General features: G+C 43.7%; 1 protein-coding gene across 6 annotated transcripts in view; it reads left to right on the top strand.

Annotated features, from left to right (window-relative positions):
* The window catches only part of LOC139576570 (splicing regulator ARVCF-like), a 233,329-nt gene that overhangs the window by 86,249 nt on the left and 123,091 nt on the right, over positions 1 to 23,989 (top strand). For all 6 annotated transcript variants that reach the window (XM_071402800.1, XM_071402806.1, XM_071402801.1 and 3 more), the window contains exon 3: positions 16,231 to 16,339. The gene's annotated coding sequence lies outside the window, so the exon portion shown is untranslated. The remainder of the gene's footprint in view (positions 1 to 16,230; positions 16,340 to 23,989) is intronic.

The raw sequence follows: 23,989 nt of genomic DNA, 5'->3' as shown, positions 1-23,989 counted from the left end.
TGCACCTGCATTCCTCAATGTCATTGAGACCGATAGTCCCAAACAAGCGCGACTGATGATTTCGGTTGATGGATGGTGTGCTGTGGCTGGTTGGGTGAGTCACAGCAGTTTCCTGCTCTGGCTCGGTTTCCTCTCCATCTCCAGGTGCCTTAACATAGTTACTCCGACACCATAACAAGTCATTCTCCGGTGTGGGGGGGGGGCGCATGGATGAGGGGGCGCGCATGTCAGTCCTCCTGACGCTTTGTGCGAGTGCGTTAAAACCAAATGTAAAGCGAAAGAATCGTATGCGAGTAGAGAGAAAATGTGTGTGGAGTTGTTAGTGTCCTGGCCACACAGCCTGGCACTCTCCTTGAAGAGCACAGCAGCACTTTATCCTGTCGGGGACCAACAGTCAGACCCCACGGGACCCAGAGACTCAGCAGGGTCAATAGAGATGCACTGCCCTATCTGGGGAATGCGACAGGACCTAATTCGGCTATTTGTATTGTTCTTTATATCCCCAACGGCGCAGGAAAGGAATGGCCGGTCAGGTGGTATGAGCAGTGTGCCGTAGTTAAAAGCCATCACTTTGAAAGGAGATCTTCTGGGTGCGAACCATATAAGTTGTATTAGCCTGTGAAGTTTGTTGTTGTGGTGTTTTAAGCTATTCTTTACATAATGCAGTCGATTAACTGGGAAGTTTCTAACGCTGAGAACTCCAGAAATAATGTGCTCCAGAAATAATCCCCCGTATTACAGTTTTTAATGTGTAATACGTTTGGCTCTGTCGAACTTAGAACAATCACAGAAGAATGTGAAATGGTAAGGTTAGCCAAGTTGGCTTGTTATTGTAGCGTCCGCATGATATCTGCAGTGGTGTAGTTGGCCTTGGTAATTAGACAGTACCTTCACTCACAATCAGGATGTCTTGGCTCCTATGCTGTGTTTTGCTGCATTGTGAGTGTAGATCACCCGCCCCACTCCTACACTGATTCCAGGCAGCATCACTGAGGTGTGTCGTAAGGGCTCGGGGGAACACAGAGTACAAAGTCTTCCTTCTATCTGATTTTAATACCAAGGAATAGAAATTGGCAGCCGAATTGGATTTATTTTTTCTAAAAACAAGAAATGACATTGTGTTTTGAGCCGATGAATTCATGTAACCCATAGAGATCCTATTATAGGATCTCTACGATGTTGCCTGGCTGCGTGTGTGGTGTTCCCCATTCTGTCCCTGTGGCCTCTCCTCAAAGTTTCTCCTCTCTGTCTTGGGACGAGGCGGAGTTATTAATTGGTGTTCCTGAGCAGACCGCCTGCTCCACCCCACATGACCGAGCCAAGGGTTTGCCAAGGGTTTTCCAAGATGGCTCTAAGTAATTCTCCCATCTTTGAATAGATTAAGAGGGAATTGTTGTGAAGGATGAGAGGAAGAAATATTCTGTTTTATAGACTCACCGGAGATCTCACACTTTCTCATGCTGTATTAAGTTGTGTGTTTTCTGTTTTCAGCTGTGTGTTGGATGTGTTCAACTGAGCGTGGTACATTCTTGTTGTCCTGGACATTCTGTAGTGGCAGCCGGTCTTTGTCAACCCGTGTTAAAACCCTCAAATTGCAGTTTGCTGTTATGTTGCACCTGACGTTTGGTTTGAGCACTTGAGGTAATTCCAGGTTTGTCTCATTTTAATGTCACAGGGAGAGGGAGCGGTGCTACAGAACTCACACGTCTGCCAAATGGATATGGTCTCTAACACTCTCTCTCTCTCATGGATGTGTCTTCTCCTTTTCAATGCCTGGTGTTTGTCAGCTGTGATGTACCTGTCGTGATACCTGTTGAGTAGTCGCCAGCTTTCCATCAAACCATGCCCACGAGAACCACAGGACAACATGACATGGAACGTAATAACACCAACATTCTAGTACATTCTCGTGGCTTTGCATTGCCATCACTGTGGTGGATACAGTATTTATTTTTCAATGTAGGTCTATAGTGTTGTTGTTTATCACTTACTTGGCTATCTTCACAATAGCTCTTGGAATACAAAATAGCAGTGTAGTCTGTTTGAATGAGAACAAATATATTGTAGTTGGCATGAAACACTGAATGATTCTATTGGGAAACAAGGTTTTGATTGTTGGTGTGTTCAGGCTAAGTCCCAAAGCCCTGACACTGGCTGTAAATTGTACCTATAAAACTCAGGCATTACTGAAATGCATTGGCAGCCTCAAGTTGGCCTGGACTGTGGGTTCTATTCAATCTAATCCGGTAACGGGGAGTTACCGGGGTAAGTTACAGAATAACAATCTTCCCACATATTCCGTTTGTCTCTTAACAATTCATATGAATTGCACATTCATTCATGCATGTAATAAAAAAAATTGCAACCAAAAGCCCAGAGTCTGTTCAGTAAAGGAGCGGGATGGTGGAATCTGTCTGACGACTCAGACTGACTCAGCAAGACTGTGTCGTGACGTTACTATCATTAATGTGATGACTGTTATTTATTGAAAAATTACCTATGTTTAATTGACAATCGATTAAATTAATAATGTAACAATTAACTCATTGTGGGGGTGGTCTGGCCTTCCTCAAACATTTGCCTAGCCAATGGGTGTCTTTTTTGATCCTCACCAAGGAGAGTCATGACAACTGGTTGTCTGTCTCAGTTACCCCTCTCTCCCCCATCAACTCACCTCTCCCTCAACCTCCTCCCCTCTCCAGAGAAGAACCACAGTGCCTGGAAGAAAAATAATATCCATGAAACATTCATGAGAATCCCATTACCCCCTACATTTTTTCCCTCTCAGAAAGCCCATCTCAATTGGTTTCTGTCACATTAACCTTTTGACATGTACCAACACACATGTGCAGTGGTCCCTGCAGTGGACGCTTAAATCGGTGTGATTAGAACGATTATTTAGAACGTCCAGTTTTGATTGACGCAACAGTCAGCGTTTGAGTTGGCAACACTTTTTTTTTTTTTTCACAACAGTTTTACTCAAACACAGTCCTATTATTTGTAAGGAAAACAACAATGAAGGCAATGCGACAGCCAGCCAGGGGGGAAAGCTTTGCGCTAGACTGTGCAAATGTCTGCATACTTGATCATGGGAAACACTGGGGAGGTTCTTGGGCTCTCATTGAAGAGAGAAGTTTGTCAGGTACATTAAAGCCTCAAACACAAATTCTCGGCAACAGTGAAAAGGCCTATTTCTATGTGAATCAATGAGGAGGTGGATCACACCTCAATTCAAACTGTTAGAAATTATTTTCTAAGAAGTAGTTTTTTTCTAATTGACAAGTTGAAATATAGCCTATAGATAATTAGCATGAAGTGTGTCTTGGTTCGAGGGCAGTGCGGGTTAATTGTCCTGTTGCGTAACAATCACATTTTAGAACAGTGGGAGCATTCTGAGATCACACATAAAAAAACGTTAGAAGATATTTGGCACTCACATGTGAAAAGGTTAAGGCATGTGGTAGAGATGACAAGTGCCCAGTGTCTCGGAGCAGGGATGCTGATCTAGGAACAGTTTTGCCTTTTTAGATCATAATGAATACGATGGGATACCTGAGTACTCTTACTCAGAGACACTTGGTGAATACAGGCCCAGGATAATTAATAGTACTGACAAACTATATAGATTACATTTACACTGAAGTCTGTGGCGTGTAGAGGGATGGCAGACCTACATACTCAGACCATCTCAAATATGCCCTAAGCAAGCCATACTCTGGATCTATGAATACTAAGAACTCAATGAAGTCTAGTGTGAGCATTTCTATTTAAAGGTACACTGGGTTCATTTGGCTTTAACACTTCCCTGATTTTAGTTTTTATGAGGTCTGATATTAAGACACACCGTTTCAGCATCAGTGAACTGTGTTTTCAGGGTGTATTTCACCAGGATATGCTTTTTAGAAACTACTGTCGCTGTGTCAAATATTGTTACCCAATTCCCCTTATAGCGCACTACTTTCGTTGAAGGCCCACAGGGCGCAGGTCAGATGTAGTGCACTAAAGAGGGATTCAACCTCTTGCTCCAGCTATCTGAGTAACGTATAATGCATTCTATTTAAGCCTCAAATAATTTTTGAACTCCTATTTGGACGAGGAGGTTCATTATTCCTCCTGAATGACTGACAGAATGGAAACTCTGAATTCAAATAATTGAAAGTGCAACTACCTGGATTTACTTCTGGGATAATCTGAGGAGGACCTAATTTTTTTTCTGTCTGAACAATCACATGTGACTAGAAGAACAAAACAGGAAGACCTACAGCGTGTGTTTAGAAATCCATACAGCCAGGGCTGTAAAGAGCAGTACTAGCCGAGTAGCCGTCATCTTGTTTTGTACTCACAGTCTCCGGTGACCAGTGGTTTGCAGTTAATGACAGTGGAGCTGCCTCTCCTTTCCGTGGCCAGCTCAGGAAATGGTGAATTACCCAGCGTTCTATAAATACATATTTTTTTTCTTACTGTAAAAGTGGTGGCCAATTACGTTGGGCTGACTTCTATAGCTTCCTGCTGTATGCGCTAGCCCTGGGATGAAATGCAGTAGTTGACTTGGACAGCATCACTCAACTCCTGTTAAAGGGTTCATTGGTGATTAGTAATTGCTTTCTCTGTAGGCTAGAGATTTCAACGTTTTGTAAGATGAGGAGAAAAGTGGAGACACGCACTACATGACTCGTCGAACATCTCATTCCAAAATCATGGGCATTAATATGGAGTTGGTCCCCCCTTTTGCTGCTACAACGGCCTCCACTCTTCTAGGAAGAAGATGGGAAGAAGATGTTGGAACATTGCTTCCATTCAGCCACGATCATTAGTGAAGTCAGCACTGGTGTTGTGCGATTTAGGTGGCTAGAAGTCGGCATTCCAATTAATCCCAAAGGTGTTTGATGGGGTTGAGGTCAGGGCTCTGTGCAAGCCAGTCAAGTTCTTCCACACCGATCTCGACAAACCATTTCTGTATGGACCTCGCTTTGTGCACGGGGGTATTGTCATGCTGGGCCTTCCCCAAACTGTTGCCACAAAGTTGGAAGCACAGAATCGTCTAGAATGTCATTGTATGCTGTAACGTTAAGATTTCCCCTCACTTGAACTAAGGGATCTAGCCGAACCACGAAAAACAGCCCCAGACCATTATTCCTCCTCCACCAAACTTTACAGTTGGCACTATGCATTGGGACAGGTATTGTTCTCCTGGCATCCACCAAACCCAGATTAGTCCGTCAGACTGCCAGACAGACGTGCGATTCATCACTTCAGAGTTTCCACTGCTCCAGAGTCCAATGGCGGCACGCTTTACACGACTCCAGCCGACGCTTGGCATTGCGCATGGTGATCTTAGGCTTGTTTGCGGCTGCTCGGCCATGGAAACCCATTTCATGAAGCTCCCGACGAACAGTTTTTGTGCTGACGTTGTTCCAGATGTAGTTTGTAATTCTATACTGAATGTTGCAACTAAGGACAGATTTTTACGCGCTACACACTTAAACACTCAGCGGCCTCGTTCTGTGGGCTTGTGTGGCCTACCACTTCGTGGCTGAGCCGTTGTTGCTCCTAGACGTTTCCGCAATAACAGCACTAACAGTTAACTGGGGCAGCTCTAGCAGGGCAGACATTTGATGAACTGACTTGTTGGAATGGTGGCATACTATGACGGTGCCACGTTGGAAGTCACTGAGCTCTTCAGTAAGGACATTCTACTGCCATTGTTTGTTTATGGAGATTGCTTGGCTGTGTGCTCGATGTTGTACACCTGTCAGCAAGTGGTGTGGCTGAAATAACTGAAACCACAATTTTGAATGGCTTTCCACACACTTCTGTGTGTGTGTGTATATATATATATACACTGCTCAAAAAATAAAGGGAACACTTAAACAACACAATGTAACTCCAAGTAAATCATACTTCTGTGAAATCAAACTGTCCACTTAGGAAGCAACACTGATTGACAATACATTTCACATGCTGTTGTGCAAATGGAATAGACAAAAGGTGGAAATTATAGGCAATTAGCAAGACACCCCCAATAAAGGAGTGATTCTGCAGGTGGTGACCACAGACCACTTCTCAGTTCCTATGCTTCCTGGCTTATGTTTTGGTCACTTTTGAATGCTGGCGGTGCTCTCACTCTAGTGGTAGCATGAGACGGAGTCTACAACCCACACAAGTGGCTCAGGTAGTGCAGCTCATCCAGGATGGCACATCAATGCGAGCTGTGGCAAGAAGGTTTGCTGTGTCTGTCAGCGTAGTGTCCAGAGCATGGAGGCGCTACCAGGAGACAGGCCAGTACATCAGGAGACATGGAGGAGGCCGTAGGAGGGCAACAACCCAGCAGCAGGACCGCTACCTCCGCCTTTGTGCAAGGAGTAGCACTTCCAGAGCCCTGCAAAATGACCTCCAGCAGGCCACAAATGTGCATGTGTCTGCTCAAACGGCCAGAAACAGACTCCATGAGGGTGGTATGAGGGCCCGACGTCCACAGGTGGGGGTTGTGCTTACAGCCCAACACCGTGCAGGACGTTTGGCATTTGCCAGAGAACACCAAGATTGGCAAATTCGCCACTGGCGCCCTGTGCTCTTCACAGATGAAGGCAGGTTCACACTGAGCACATGTGACAGACGTGACAGAGTCTGGAGACGCCGTGGAGAACGTTCTGCTGCCTGCAACATCCTCCAGCATGACCGGTTTGGCGGTGGGTCAGTCATGGTGTGGGGTGGCATTTCTTTGTGGTGCCGCACAGCCCTCCATGTGCTCGCCAGAGGTAGCCTGACTGCCATTAGGTACCAAGATGAGATCCTAAGAGCCATTGTGAGCCCATATGCTGACACATGCACATTTGTGGCCTGCTGGAGGTCATTTTGCAGGGCTCTGGCAGTGCTACTCCTTGCACAAAGGCGGAGGTAGCGGTCCTGCTGCTGGGTTGTTGCCCTCCTACGACCTCCTCCACGTCTCCTGATGTACTGGCCTGTCTCCTGGTAGCGCCTCCATGCTCTGGACACTACGCTGACAGACACAGCAAACCTTCTTGCCACAGCTCGCATTGATGTGCCATCCTGGATGAGCTGCACTACCTGAGCCACTTGTGTGGGTTGTAGACTCCGTCTCATGCTACCACTAGAGTGAGAGCACCGCCAGCATTCAAAAATGACCAAAACATCAGCCAGGAAGCATAGGAACTGAGAAGTGGTCTGTGGTCACCACCTGCAGAATCACTCCTTTATTGGGGGTGTCTTGCTAATTGCCTATAATTTCCACCTTTTGTCTATTCCATTTGCACAACAGCATGTGAAATGTATTGTCAATCAGTGTTGCTTCCTAAGTGGACAGTTTGATTTCACAGAAGTGTGATTGACTTGGAGTTACATTGTGTTGTTTAAGTGTTCCCTTTATTTTTTTGAGCAGTGTATATATATATATATATATATATATATATATATATATATATATATATATATATATATATATATATATATATATATATATATATATATATATATATATATATATATATATATACAGTGGGGAGAACAAGTATTTGATACACTGCCGATTTTGCAGGTTTTCCTACTTACAAAGCATGTAGAGATCTGTCATTTTTATCATAGGTACACTTCAACTGTGAGAGACGGAATCTAAAACAAAAATCCAGAAAATCACATTGTATGATTTTTAAGTATTTAATTTGCATTTTATTGCATGACATAAGTATTTGATCACCCACCAACCAGTAAGAATTCCGGCTCTCACAGACCTGTTAGTTTTTCTTTAAGAAGCCCTCCTGTTCTCCACTCATTACCTGTATTAACTGCACCTGTTTGAACTCGTTACCTGTATAAAAGACACCTGTCCACACACTCAATCAAACAGACTCCAACCTCTCCACAATGGCCAAGACCAGAGAGCTGTGTAAGGACATCAGGGATAAAATTGTAGACCTGCACAAGGCTGGGATGGGCTACGGGACAATAGGCAAGCAGCTTGGTGAGAAGGCAACAACTGTTGGCGCAATTATTAGAAAATGGAAGAAGTTCAAGATGACGGTCAATCACCCTCGGTCTGGGGCTCCATGCAAGATCTCACCTCGTGGGCCATCAATGATCATGAGGAAGGTGAGGGATCAGCCCAGAACTACACGGCAGGACCTGGTCAATGACCTGAAGAGAGCTGGGACCACAGTCTCAAAGAAAACCATTAGTAACACACTACGCCGTCATGGATTAAAATCCTGCAGCGCACGCAAGGTCCCCCTGCTCAAGCCAGCGCATGTCCAGGCCCGTCTGAAGTTTGCCAATGACCATCTGGATGATCCAGAGGAGGAATGGGAGAAGGTCATGTGGTTTGATGAGACAAAAATAGAGCTTTTTGGTCTAAACTCCACTCGCTGTGTTTGGAGGAAGAAGAAGGATGAGTACAACCCCAAGAACACCATCCCAACCGTGAAGCATGGAGGTGGAAACATCATTCTTTGGGGATGCTTTTCTGCAAAGGGGACAGGACGACTGCACCGTATTGAGGGGAGGATGGATGGGGCCATGTATCGCGAGATCTTGGCCAACAACCTCCTTCCCTCAGTAAGAGCATTGAAGATGGGTCGTGGCTGGGTCTTCCTGCATGACAACGACCCGAAACACACAGCCAGGGCAACTACGGAGTGGCGCCGTAAGAAGCATCTCAAGGTCCTGGAGTGGCCTAGCCAGTCTCCAGACCTGAACCCAATTGAAAATCTTTGGAGGGAGCTTAAAGTCCGTATTGCCCAGCGACAGCCCCGAAACCTGAAGGATCTGGAGAAGGTCTGTATGGAGGAGTGGGCCAAAATCCCTGCTGCAGTGTGTGCAAACCTGGTCAAGAACTACAGGAAACGTATCATCTCTGTTATTGCAAACAAAGGTTTCTGTACCAAATATTAAGTTCTGCTTTTCTGATGTATCAAATACTTATGTCATGCAATAAAATGCAAATTAATTACTTAAAAATCATACAATGTGATTTTATGGATTTTTGTTTTAGATTCCGTCTCTCACAGTTGAAGTGTACCTATGATAAAAATGACAGACCTCTACATGCTTTGTAAGTAGGAAAACCTGCAAAATCGGCAGTGTATCAAATACTTGTTCTCCCCACTGTATATATATATATAGCCATTCAAAATTGTGGTTTCAGTTATTATATATATATATATATATATATATACATACATACACACACACACACACACACACACACACACACACACACACACACACACACACACACACACACACATCGTCTCCGTTTTATATGTAACCGCCACCCTACCCCCCTTCTCCTCTGAGTGGTCTGAAGCTAATTAGCAAGGCTGGCTGATTAAACGATGACAGGAGATGTCATTGTCTGTGTCATGGTCTTTATAACGACCTTCACCACACACACACACACACACACACACACACACACACACACACACACACACACACTCTGCACATGCAGTATAATGCCCTAGAGCTTATAGCTCCACTGTCAGGCTCCAGTTTCCTTTACTTCATTTGTTTGTTGCAGTGATTAACAGTGATTAGACTTAACAATTCTCACCAATTTAATATGTTGTTTCTTCCCTCAGCCAGTGCTCTTATTTGCTCGCCAACAATATGTCCTTCTTAATTAAATGATAATTGGTGTGAAACATGTTCATTGTCGTCTAATGAACTGTAACCCCCCCCCCAATCACCTTCTATGTAATGTTATGACAGCGTGACAGTACCAGTCCCCTCACTCTGCACAACCACAGCCAGGAATAGACCTAGACTGTATCCCAAATGGACCCGTGTTGCCTACTGCCTATATAGTGCACTGCTTTTGACCTGGGCTTTGGTCAAAAGTAGGGCAGGGGATAAGGTATCATTTGGGGGACAGCCTTAGAGACGATAATGTCCTCTCAGCAGCTTTTGATCTCCTGGCTGCCGATAAACACGTCTCTCATCCTAACCTGAGATCAAGTCCTGCTTCCCTCCGTGGTCTCTCTGGATGGATTACGATGAGAGCAGAGCCCTGCACATGCCTTCCTGGGTTGCAGTACTTGCAGTAGGTGTTACATAATTGAACAGTACAAGGTTTAGGCTGCCCTGTCAAGCACAAATCCCAGCGCGGATCTTTTATTCAAACTGGCAGCGTGTAAACTCCTCCCTGCTAACTTCTGTTGCTCCATCAGGTAGACTGATCATCCATATGTTCTAGATGAGAACCAGGCGCTGGGATGAATTCACAATCAGCCTCTTGGGGTCGGACACGCACACATGTAAGCGCACACAGAGGGCTCCCGAGTGGCGCAGCGGTCTAAGGCACTGCATCTCAGCGCTAGAGGCGTCACTACAGACCCTGGTTCGATCCCGGGCTGTATCACAACCGGCCGTGATCGGCAGTCCCATAGGGTGGCGCACAATTGGCCCAGCTTCGTCCAGGGTAGGCCGTCATTGTAAAATAAGAATGTGTTCTAACTGACTTGCGTAGTTAAATAAAATAAAACAATCTAATGTGTACACACACACACACACACACACACACACACACACACACTTGTTTTACTATTCTTGTGGAGACCAAACAATTGATGCCCATTCAACATTTTATTTTCCCTAAACCTAACTCTAACCCTAAACCTAACCCTAAAATAGCCTTTTTCCTTGTGGTGACCAGCAAAATGTCCCCAATTGTACAAATTTTCATTGTTTTACTATCCTTGTGAAGTCTTTTGGTCCCCACAAGGATAGTAAACCCAAAAACACACACATGCATACTGCAGTCAGTTGGTCTCCTACCACTCCTGTCTAATCACTGTCTGATCTGACTCTCAGTGCTGTCTTTGAAGTGTGCGTAGTAATGAACACTGGTCTGAACACTGACCTCTTTCCTGGTTTTATACTGCAACTGTTGCGGTCCGTTTCAGGGAAAATGTTTGACCGTTCTTGACAATTTTTGTTATAACTTCTCCTCGTCCTCCACAGAACCTGGCCGGAGTCCAGATTTGGTTCTGTGTTGCCGACATTAGCCCCAATATAATGTTTGATAATTAATATCAGTAATGATATCAGAAAGTATATTTTTCTAGAGTAAAAAATGGAGGCAAGTGGTATTTTTGTAGGCTGTATTGTAGGTCTTGAGTTGTCGCTTCGAAGCTAATTTAACCTTTCTTCACAGTGGAACTGTGTTGTCCCAACTAGGAATATAATTCATTCCCCTTTAGAACTAGAGCCTCCAGGGTTCTTATAAAACTCCTTCACCTTAGAACCAGAGCTTCCGGTGTCCATATAGAACTCATTCACCTTAACTAGAGCCTCCAGTGTTCGGCTATTTCTCCCCTGATCCATTCTGTGTGCATGAACCTATGAGGAGTACAGATGTATGTGGCAGAGAGTTGATGCGTGATGTAATCAAACAGCAATCTCAGACAGAGTGGCTTGGAGTGCAAACATTGATTATTCTCTCTCTGCTACTGGGGGCATGCCAATCCCTGTGAAGATCATAGAGGGGAGGTTGAGGGGTGGGTGGCATCTGATGAAATTCCATCTGGTATCTGATGAAATGAGATGCAGAGATGCTAAAACCTCACTGTTTTGGGGCAGACTCTGGCCCTGTTGGAGTACTTCAGTAATGCATCCATCCTCTCAACCTTCAAGTATTCACAGATTTTGAATTAGCTGGATTGGTGGAAATAACAGGGTTGTAACCTTGCCTCAAGGAAAGAATGATGCGTTATTGGAACAGGGTCATGGAGAAACTCGTCTGCTCTTTCTGTTGTAGCCTCTGCTGTCCTCTGACACTCTAAGGGCCTCCGGATCCACAAACATCCCTGTTAAGTCGGCTTTCTCTTCCTTCCCACAATCCTTCAGATTTTAGAGAGCTCTGCCAATTTGTTTTGTCAGGAAATCTTTTCGCCGGTGGGGCATTTTCGATCTGTCTCCCTGTCGCTCTCCACCTCAGTCTGAGTTTTGATGGGCCTGCCTGGCTGCAAGGTCTTTTTTTCTCTCCCTGTCTCTAATAGAGGGAAGGGAAAACTAGCTGGTGAAGGTCAGCTCTGGGATGAACGCTCAGCAGCCTCAAATTGAACCATTTCTTTCTTTTTTTCCTGATGTTGGCAGCCCCGTCAGCCGGCTGCACCTAATGATGATAGGCTGTAATTTTCAGCTGGAATACTCAATTAGCTGCTCAGGTCTGCAGGAGCTTGGAACTCACTGGCTTCAGAATGGGAAGGACAGACATTTCTCTGTACAATATTTCGGCGGGGATTTTCTTTCTCCATCAGCGCGAGGTGAATGGATTACCTGGATACATGGAAATGTGGTAGGCTTTCTCCTAACCCCTCAAGAATAACGTCAGGATCAGGGGGATCAGAATGTCATTTCTTTCCGGCCCTGATTATGCCCTTTCCTGACGCTTGACACAGAGGCGACGAGAGCCGTGATGATGAGTAGGACAAATACGTAATACCCAGGGTGCCAGCATGCAGCACCACGTCTGAATGGGATGACGGTTAAGCCCAGGCTTTCAATAAAGGTCGCCTCACCTGAATGAGGTTTGGGGGGGCCTCGCCATAAGACTCCATCTGTAGGCAAGTGAGAAGCCTGCTGGATTTAAGAGCACATTGTAGAGGTCATAGTTATCTGAATTCAAAGTTAATAGACTACTAGTCTTTGAGGAAGGGTGTAAAATGTGAAGGTTATTTGTTTTTGGCAGACATGAACTGTATCCTTTGGAGAGTTTGCTCGATACCGTTTCACCATACATTCCTTCAGATTGGACTCGTCCTATGCAGCGGGCTCATTCAGCGCAAACGGAAGCAGACAAAGTCCGTAAAAGCCATGAGGCTTCCGAAGAATGGTATTTAAGTCTTGGTACAGTACATGGCACTATTAGATGTGGTCTAATGTGCTTGTCAGCATGCTATTCACACTGGTATGTATTTACTCAGCCCCTTGGACACAGTTAGGGAAAACATTTTAGATGTGTATGGTTACATGTACTGTCTTAGATGGGGGCTGAGCTACTTCAATAGAACGTTTACAAGATAAGTCAAAGTGACTATAAATAATCTCCAAAGTAATTTATGAAATGTAATATTGTCTACCTGGTGACACACACACACACACACACACACACACACACACACACACACACACACACACACACACCTCTCCACTGATCTATCACTGATATCAGGGAGGAGGAGTGCTGGAGGGTGGAGGATATTTTAACTTGGCCACTCATACCTGCCAGCTCCCCTCCCAGGAAACACTGCATTGCCTTGGTGACAGCGCAGAGAAGCGACCAGATCAATCAGCCAATCCCCAGATGGGATGTGTCCCAAATAGAGAGCACCATGTTCCCTATATAGTGAAATACTTTTAACTAGAGCCCTACATAGTGCAGTATCTATCCATTTGGGATGCACCACCATCTGTCAGCCAGGGGCCCCAACCCATTCATTATTAATTTGAGAATTACACTGGGGCCTCCTCCAAATGGTGCGGGGCGTTGTGATAGAATATGCAAGGTTCTGCATAATGTAGGATTGAAATACAGTAGTCAGTACAGTATCAGGAACTAACATTTACATGATATTTCTTCAGTTAGCTGCAGTGCCGGGATAGTGATGTTAGGGGTGACACTTAGTCATGCTGGTGGTGTGTCATAGAGGGACTGACTCACGTCTGGCGGGAAGGTTTTTAACAGGATAGACTGTATAGCATTTATTTTAAATTTTAAGGGATCACATTAACTTGATTCCCTCTTCAATCATTCTTTTGTCTGCATGACAAAACCTGGAGAGATTGTGGCACATAAAGGGAGTTTATCACATTTAGTTTAAAAGGCGTGTTGCCTAAGTGCCACTTTGTTGAGTTATTGTGTGCATTGGGTATAATCTCCCATTTTAAAGTTCTCCATTGGGGGCTTGCTTTGCCTGGGCTGTGACTGGAGAGGGGTGAGTGGTGTGGTAACTAATGCAGCCTGGACACAGGCTTAGCTCACCTTTTTGATGTTTGTCCCAGAAATCCATGGTGCTCTAAGCATAAATGTCCTTGAAGAGAAAGAAGCAGAGATTCCCCGGAGAGGTAAAGCTATTCTAATCCTGCACAGAACGAGAAATTTGACAAAAAAAAATAAATGCCGGATTTACCTGAGGGCCTTGTCGATCATAGTTAATGAAACATAACATTACCTGGCTGATTGTGTACCGTGGAGCTTATTTGGCCTGGAGTCTATAAAGCTGTTTTTAGAAATGCTGACATTGGGTTACAAAAAATTATGCATTGGTGATGGGACCAGCTACAGTGATAACCTCCCCTACAAACAGAACCAAAGACAAACCAGCAGGTTATGGCCGTGAGGAGCAGTTGTACAGTTTGTCTACCCATGCCAAGGCTTGTCTGATTTCATCAGTACTGAAACCTTTAAAGACTCTCTGCCCAGCAGTAGCAGTGCCCTCCTGTCCTGTCAGGTTATTAGACCCACTGCTAGAGGACACTCCCTAATCCGTTAGACAGTTTCATGTCCAATTGCTCTTCAACAGAAAGGGATAACCATTTACTCTACAAATTAGGTTGTTGGGGGGGGGGACTAGGTTAGTACACTGACCTATTCTGTTACAGGGGAGAGTGACAGACTGAGGTGTGTGTGTACATGCCAGTGGCGGTCAGTGCCATTTGATGGAGGACGATTTAGTTTATTCATGAGCTTGGCCTTATTTCTATTACAGCATATTGGATGACTGTCATTCATATTCCATTCACCCAGTTCAATGTAACAGCGATAGATTTCGGCTACTACATTATACTCAAATCTTTCTCTATACCAATCATGAGGTTGCTACAACCTAGCCAATGAACGTTTACAACGTAGGTGCACACCTTTTGTGAGAGAAATTTGAGATGACAGTGACACATGGACAGACAGTGAAACATTCAATACCGCCTCGCACACTCTTGCCTGCATCTAGCTGATAGAGGGTGTAATCATTAGTCCAACAGTTGCAAAATAGAGTTTCTATATGACAAATTCAGGTATGTTTATCCTTGTTTTGTTCCGTTTTAAGAAACGTTTTTAACAGAATTGGCGGAATGAATACACCCCTGATCACGTGTAAACACAGTTCACTTTCGTAACAGCCATGTTCTATTCCTTCTCGCATCTATGCGCTCTCCTCTGATCTTTTCCCTTTGTCACTTGTGGACTTCAGTGCACAACACATCAGCTGTATGTGACCAGGCGAGGGAACCTTTCCAAGCCAAACCATATAACTGCTAAACACAGCCTACATCGTTAACATATTAGCTAAAGTAACGTCATCGTCAACATAGCTAATAGAACTAACGCGTTAGTAAACATGCTAAAATCATGCAGTAACGTTAGTGTACAGTCAGTAAGCAGTTTAGCACTTACACCGGCGGGCCCCGGTTGCAATAAATTAGTAAAACGAAAAGCTTATCTTGACTTGAAATAGTTCCAGTGTTGTTGGATAGTCATAGCCAGCTAGCTAACATAGCATCCCTATGATTGAGTAGGCTAAACTAGCTAGCTGGATTTGCTAGCTAATTGAAACCAAAAGTGGAAAAAATCTCAATTTTGGGAAGAAAAAAAAGATTCTTCACATCTGTTCAACTATTATCTTTCTCTCTCTTTGACTCAACTACTCACCACACTTTATACATTGCAGTGCTAGCTAGCTGTATCTTATGGTTTCAGTACTAGAGTCATTCTCTGATCCTTTGATTGGGTGGATAACATGTCAGTTCATGCTGCAAGAGCTCTGATAGGTTGGAGAATGTCCTCCGGAAGTTTTCATAATTACTGTGTAAGTCTACGGAAGGGGGTGAGAACCATGAGCCTCCTAAGGTTTTGTATTGAAGTCAATGTACCCAGAGAAGGACTGAAGCTAGCTGTCCTCCAAGTACAGCATGGTGCTACCCCACAGAGTGCTGTTGAGGCTACTGTAGACCTTCAATGCAAAATAGTTTAAATCAATTATTTGGTTACTTGAATATATTTAGTATAGTTTTATCTAAAAAGGGTAACTTTAAAAAAATGTTTTACAATTCGCATTTTTATGAAAATCACTGAGGAAGATGCTCCTCCCCTTCCTCCTCTGAGGAGCCTCCGCTAGTACCTGTGTGTGTGTGAACCTGCAGCGGTTGTATTATGTAAAGGGGTATGGTTGTTTGGTTGATTATTTATTTCCCCATGTCCTTGTTTTCTCTTCGCTGCAGCTGCTGTGTGAGGCAGATCTCCCAGGTGGATCGTAGCAACGCGTCAACTCTAATAGAGCTTCCCCCAGTCCACTCCCCAGCCATCTGACAGACCCAACAAACATCAAAGGTAGCTGCCCCACTCCGCCACTCCTCTCTCTCTCTCCGTCTCTCTGCCTGCCTGCAAAAATGTTCTATTGAACACATCATTGAGTCTATTACCTGACAGAGGGGCTTTTTTTGTAACCTGAGGAATACTGTGTACCTTTTTGCTGCTGTTTTTTCTCTTTTGATATGACTTGCCTTCCTTTTGTTGTTATTTCTGATGTTCGAAGTAGGTAGTGTGGTTTTAGATACTGTAAGTTGACAGTAATTGCAATGTGGATTTTGTGTACTTCTTTGAAAGATGTGCTCCTTTTTTTACATCCTGTTTTTTTCATCTTGGCTGTAATTACCGGCATCACATGTATTCTCTCTAATTGAGTGTAATGCAACAGATATAGACAATACCCTTATTTGATGCCACATTGTAACATTCTGGCTAATATGATGAACTAGCTTACTGAAAATACTGTCCAGAGAGAGATGATGTATACAATGTTGGTCTATACTGGTAAGAGGTAGACCTAGCTGTACCCCGTATGTTGAGAGACGAGCTGCTATGGGAGCCCACTCTCTCTGTGAAAGCATGAGCAAAGACTTATATTGTGTGTGGAAATACGAGGAAAAATACTTGTGTGTGTGTGTGACTGTGTAGGTCTCAGGGTTTCCACACAGAGAAGAGCTTCAAAGATAAAAGGTGGAAGAAAATTGATGGTAAACAATTACTTTTTTTCTTAGCGTTTGAAACTTTTCAGCAATGGTTCGCCACACTCCTCGCTAAGCTTTGCTTATCCTGGCATCGCTATACCCAACAGTGGATTGTCATTCACTTTACATTTCCATAGAGGACAGGCGCTTTGAATCCCAAATTGGAGGGAGGATACTGAGGATAGGGTGGCTGACGGTGTTTGTTTTTTTTGCTCGATGAGAGAGAAAGAAATCTGTGTGGAAGCCCTGAGACCAAGGCAGTCACACACACAAATCTTTAAAGTCAAACGAGATGACCTGTTCTGTTACCAAGCTATTTAAAACGGGCTGATAGGCTTTTGTTAGTACCGTTGCGTTTTTAATGCCTTTTACAATATTAGGCGTTAGAAGTGACTGTGTTCTTGGTAGCTAATGGCCTGCTGCGTTGCCAGAGCCAATACCTATTAATCGCTAATGCTAGCCTTTCTTCATTCTCACTCCGACTGCCATTTGTGCAGCGCGTAACTCATAATGAAGCACTCTTCTCTCTCCATTACCCTTATTTTTCTCTGGAAATGTTTTCCCAGCTCAGAGTGGACGATGATGAGAGCACAAAATAAAATACTACGCTTTTTTTATTCAGTCTCAAATGAAAGTATTATCCTTCCCCCGTTTTGTCCTTTCATACTTTCTCTGTTTTTCTTCGACAAAATGTTGAAAAACCCAACACTGAAGGCATAATGTAAAACTGTCGTGTTTAACCACAATTCCATTCAAAATATGGACGTTTTCTTCAAGTTTGGGAATAATTCCAGCAATTTTCTGGCCATTCAACATGCTAAAAGACTCCTGAAGCCTACACTGAATTTCTGACATTAGGATTAATCACTACTAGACTCAGTCATTCCCACATAAATGCTTTGACATTTTGGACAATCTGAAAGAAATATCACTAGCTACATCCCAAATGGCACCCTATTTCCTACATAGTGCGCTACTTTTACCAGAACACCATGGGCCCTGGTCAAAAGTAGTGCACTATAAAGGGTGCCATTTGGTATTTAGAATAAGGGCCAGGAATTCAGTGCTTGTTTACATTTCTGAATGATGCCTCCTAATGTCTCCAATTTGGTATCTAATTGTTTGAATGTATTATCCATCATAGCTCAGGTGGGCTGAGGGGCAGGCTGACCCCAACAACACACACACACACACACACACACACACACACACACACACACACACACACACACACACACACACACACACACACACACACACACACACACACACACACAGGATCAGGTGTTTTTGGTAGCCCTTTGTGCCATTGAGACCTCCCTTCTCAGATGGGCATCAGATGGGTTTAGACAAGGAATTCATTTAAGCTGCAATTATAGGCCCTTGAAATGGGGGACTTGACAGTCAGGTTTCCAGCCTATCCCTTTTAGCTCCATCAGGATACCAGGCACTGCTGGTCTCACTCAATTACCCTCAACCCTCCCCCACCACTCCCTATACCCCACACACCAATTCCCCTGCACTCCTTCCCACTCAGCCCACCCCACATCTGGGGTTTGGGGGGGGGGGGCTCTATAATGCAATATAAAGCCAGGCTCTATCTCTTTGTTCCTGGTTGAGTCCTCTCAAATTGGGTCTTAATTAATTTGCACTGAACGTCTTAATGTATCATTCAAAGCTCTTTTGGAGGAGGCTATAATGCTAATGAGGCAATACTAATCCAACCTTGGTTTAAATTCTGACACTTTTTAAGGAAGTTGGGCTGAGGCTCAAAAGGCAGTAGCAGCAATTTGATTATATTTGTCCTATGCTCTCAAGGCGGAGTTAGGGTGGATGTGATTGGCTATAGAAGTATTTTAATGCCCGATACTGTACACTGAACAGTGAAGGGCCTCATCAAGATGTTTACTGAAATTACTGGAGCCATTTGACATTCCATTCTGAAATTCCAAAAGACCTGGGCCCGGTTGCATAAAACATCTTAACTTAATTTCCCCCTTTTTTAAATTAAGTGAAAAAGTTGAGGGTGCACATGAGCTCCTTAAAACCTCTTACAGCTATCCCCCCCCCCCCCTTCTTTCAATTTCTGCCTGAAGACATACCCAAATCTAACTGCCTCTAGCTCAGGCCCAGGAGCTAGGATATGCATATTCTTGGTACCATTTGAAAAACGGAAAACACTGAAGTTTGTGTAAATGTGAATTGAATGTAGGAGAATATAACACAATAGATCTGGTTTAGATAATACAATGAAAAAACCATACGTTTTTTCGTTTTAATTGTTGTATCATCATCTTTGAAATGAACAAGATAAAACAAACATTCAGATATGGATATGGGGACAATTTCAGTGAAAAACATAAGAGGGCAACAGTACTTGTGCAAAGTTTCAGAATGATAACTTCCAAAATGAGTGTGCTACATGACATTTATCATGAAGTCACCCAGGTGTCCCACACAAGTAGCCCAAATGTACCCAAGTGGCCAAATTGGTGAAGGTATACATTTTGAAACAAATAACTATATACAAAATACCAAAATGGTATTCTAACACACCCCCCCCCCCCAAAAAAAAATGGGGGGGAAAAATATGAAGAAAAAATATATATACATTTACAAAATAACATGGGTAACTATTTACACACTTTCAATATTTGGAAGACCCTCAGTCCTCTATCAAATCTATTTATATAGCCCTCAAGAGTAAATATGAACAGTTTACCTCTAGATGGCCCGGGAGGTGTGGAGCCAGAGACGGCAGGGGTCCAGCTGGATGAACCAGCTTCAGAGGGGGATGGACACACGTTGGGGATGGACACGTTGGCGGCAGACACACGCATCTCGACCATGCTCCCTCTAATCCATAATATGTAGACTGAGTTGAGGAAGCATGCCGCTGGAGGAAGTATAGCCAATGTGTACTTTACACATTTCATTACATTTTTATATATTGCAAATAAAATGTAAAAACAATCACAAATAATATTTTATATTATTAATTTCAAACAACGGCATTAGCATGAGAAGAACTTACCAGTCCAAAACAATGTCCTCTCCGATCAAAAAATAAAAAAATATTTGAGTCATGGTCGCTAACTGAGTCGTCTTCCAAAAGCATATGTTTCACTTTCACAATCAATTTCCTCTAATTTTGTCTACATTCGTATAGCTAGGCTTTCCCTGACTTATTCGCCATGATGTTTGATATATAAACATCTGAAGATGCTTGTTACTGAAACAGTGCTGTGCGTAATGAGTTTGGCTCCTTCCAGTATGAAACTTCAATGGCGAATGACGGTCTTTACGCCGGAGTTTACTACATGGGTTGGTCTTCCAAAACACAAACATTAGATATTGCCGTTTACCTCTGCTCATTGGCTATCTACCCAGCTAGATTTCAAGACGATCAGTGGTCATTGGGTTAAAATACAGTCAATCAACGAAACAGCGGTCATATAATTGGTGCACAATGAGGTCGTTACTTGTTGTCTTCCAATCGGTTTCTTTGGGTCAATACGTCCCGCGAAATGACCCATCAAGTTTGGTTGTGTTACAAACAAACAGTTGATTGCAAGGAAACCAAACATGACTGAATAAAGTCAGGTTTAGTCTGTGTATTTACGTCGAATGTTTCGTCGAAAATTGAATGACACTAAATTCAACGAGATAAGCGTTCACAAAATGTTTCGTGTTAGGCTATAAAAATGGATTTAACCGAACAAAAGACCATTCATTGTGTAACAATGAGCCTTGGGATTGCAAACTAAGCAAGATCTTCAAAGGTAAACGATTTATTTCATTGCTATCTGTGATTTTGTTACGTCTGTGCTGGTTGAAAAAGTAGTTTGGTATGGGGCTCTGTGCTCAGATAATCGCATCGTATTCTTTCTCAGTAAATCCTTTTTGAAGCATGTGAGACACTTGTATTTTCAGGAATGTTTAATATGACTATTTGTGGCGATCACCGTATGTTGTCGAATTCAAACCCGCATCCGGTATCCGTAGATCAGAGAAGTTAAGTGCTTCATTCAGTATGGATATCAATGTAAACAGCATTTGTGGAGGTTAGTCTTGCTTTACTCTGCCCTGGTTGCAAAAGCAAAACACCAAGGCACAATTTGTTTTGTGGGCATTGCATATACTTCCTCCATAATCCCCACGATGCGTATTGAAGTAGTGGACGGGAGGTATACGCCATATCAGTTAATAAGGCTGATGGAACAGATCAGAATGTTTAGTATAAAATGTAGATCAACTCTTATTTCTTGATATTTTAAGCTTAGCAATGTGCACGCAGTGTTAGGCCTCCAATGCAATTTGCGACAAAACAGCATTCTAAAATGTGCACCACACATGCGAGGTTTCATGGACACATGGAAATATCGGTTAGAAATTTTGGAAGAGGGAAGATCTAAAGATGCGACAACTATCACGGGTTGCTAATATGACAAGGATAATGCCTTTGGCTGCTAGACAATGAAAGATAGTTAAAAGAAAACCAATAGAACAGGAGAAATCGTACAGTATGAGGAAGTCTTATAAAATAATTGCCTTATTTCTATGGTGGGATTTTGGTTAGGCTACTTTGAAGCAAGGTAAGACATGCCTCATAATATGAAGTAAAACATCCAGGTTTCAGGAACAGGGAAAATATAGTGGTGCTAATGATAGGCATAACTGTCTTCTGGTAGATGGAAAGGCTTTCCCAAAAACTTAAAATACATGTTATAACTGCAAAGTAGCTTATCATGATTATTTGCATCAATCCAGTGGCCATTAATTGCACAAACTCCATCTCATGTCCGCTAAAGAAATGCTGCTAACCAAACAACAGTGCTATGTGCCAGTGCACTTGATTTAAAGGGTAACTATGTTCAAAGATGAACATTTCTTAGATTTTTCCCAGACCTCAGTGGTCTCCTGATGTGGTTTAAGCACTGTTCTGGACTTAGAACATCAAATTTTGTTTTCCCCAAACACAACAAAAAAAAGAAAAATCTATAACCTACATGTGAATTTCTGACTCAATTGACAGCCTCATGTATCAGTTTCAATAGTAGGCATACAATCAGCCTACTTGCACAGTACAGCTTGGGTTGGCGTGACTGTGAAAGACCAATATGGGATTCATCATTTTATGTCTTTCAGAGTGTACGTCACTGTTTCTCATATCATTTTTTACACAGGGTGCCTTTCCTTCACCGGGCGCGCCATTTGGGATTTTTTGGGGGGCAAAATTGCAGAATACCCACTTCCATGCACCATTACACCTCTGGTGGGGAGGATTTCTAGCTGAGTTCTCCTAGGGAGGGGAGGGCTTTGAAGAGTGCGACTGACTGGCTGGCTACATCTCCCCGTCAGGACCTCCACCACGCTGGAAGTGTGGGCGTGTGATTACATTTATTACCAGGCTATTTTGAGCACAGTACAGGCCCAGGTTTGTGCTGTTAACCCATTTATCCTTGAGGAAAAGCTCCGCACCGGCATAACTGGGACTCAGGACTCGGCCTCAGAGCAAGTGCTGCGTTCTGCGTTCCCTCTGTGGTAGAATAGAATATACACTGATTGTCCCTTTAAGAGTGGTTACCTCATTAGAGCAGTCAAATCTATCACATCCTTTGTGGAATTAAGTTAATTACGTTTTAATCTTTCAGCTTTCAATGTTATGAAAATGAGTTACCACCTCTCTTCAGTAATGTTATCACCACACAATTTACATTTACATTACATTTAAGTCATTTAGCAGACGCTCTTATCCAGAGCGACTTACAAATTGGTGCATTCACCTTATGATATCCAGTGGAACAACCACTTTACAATAGTGCATCTAAATCTTTTAAGGGGGGGGGGGGTTAGAAGGATTACTTTATCCTATCCTAGGTATTCCTTAAAGAGGTGGGGTTTCAGGTGTCTCCGGAAGGTGGTGATTGACTCCGCTGACCTGGCGTCGTGAGGGAGTTTGTTCCACCATTGGGGTGCCAGAGCAGCGAACAGTTTTGACTGGGCTGAGCGGGAACTGTACTTCCTCAGAGGTAGGGAGGTAGGGACAATGCCATGCTTGGCATCCCAGTGTGTTTTGTACTTAGTGGAGTGGATAGCAGGGGTGTTGGTTATTGGTGGATGGGTTTAAACAGGGGGAGACATTGGAGTGATCTCTTCTCCCTGTCCCTTCAGCCCCAGACCATTAGCAAACATCTGCTGTGTAAAGTCTTAAACCAGCCCTGTGTTTTGAGGGGGGAATTGTTCAAATTCACTGCCTGGGTACTCTGGGCTATTTTCAGTGGCCAGGAGTTAACGGTAATGATAAGCTCTCTGGGCGTAGCTCACATGCCTTCCATATTCCCCTTGTGAATCAGGAGGGGTGCAGCTAGCTAGCGCCCATGGTCCCTGCCCTGGCTCCCGTCCCCCTCTCCAGCCCCAAGGGAGGGTGAATCACTGGACTTACTCTGTCCAGGAGTCTATCAACTGTGTCCAATGAACATGGCTCACTATCTGTCACTTTCAGCTGTCTCAAAACGTAGATAAAATGGTGGCCGCTAGGCTAGACAAGTATTATACTATATTTACCATAGACCAGAAGCACTATTTTGATATTGAAAGCGGTGGCAAACATATCCAGTAAGCACCCCCCCCCCCCCCCCCCCCTCCGCCCGATCTCTTTGAAAAGGAATAGTCCTGAAAAGTACAGATTAGGATTTGTGATTGTGGGCATAGCCTCAATCAGGCCTCTCATGTTTGTCTGTGTGGAGAAAGAAAACAACAAGGAAAAAGCCCCGTCAACACCAAACAACCACTGCACCACCACACCCCTCATACCATCGCATCACTCCCTGACCCATCACCGGCTCAACTTCAAGTGACATGAGCTCCTCCATTCGGCTTTACTTTGAGTGGTGTCAGACCATTCTCCATTCTGGATAAATAATTGATCAGCCAGAAACAAACATCAAAGGGGGTTGTTCGCTTCAAA

The sequence above is a fragment of the Salvelinus alpinus genome, chromosome 5 (assembly GCF_045679555.1).
Source record: "Salvelinus alpinus chromosome 5, SLU_Salpinus.1, whole genome shotgun sequence".
Taxonomy (NCBI): Eukaryota; Metazoa; Chordata; class Actinopteri; order Salmoniformes; family Salmonidae; genus Salvelinus; species Salvelinus alpinus.
This window is presented reverse-complemented; position numbering and strand designations above follow the sequence as displayed.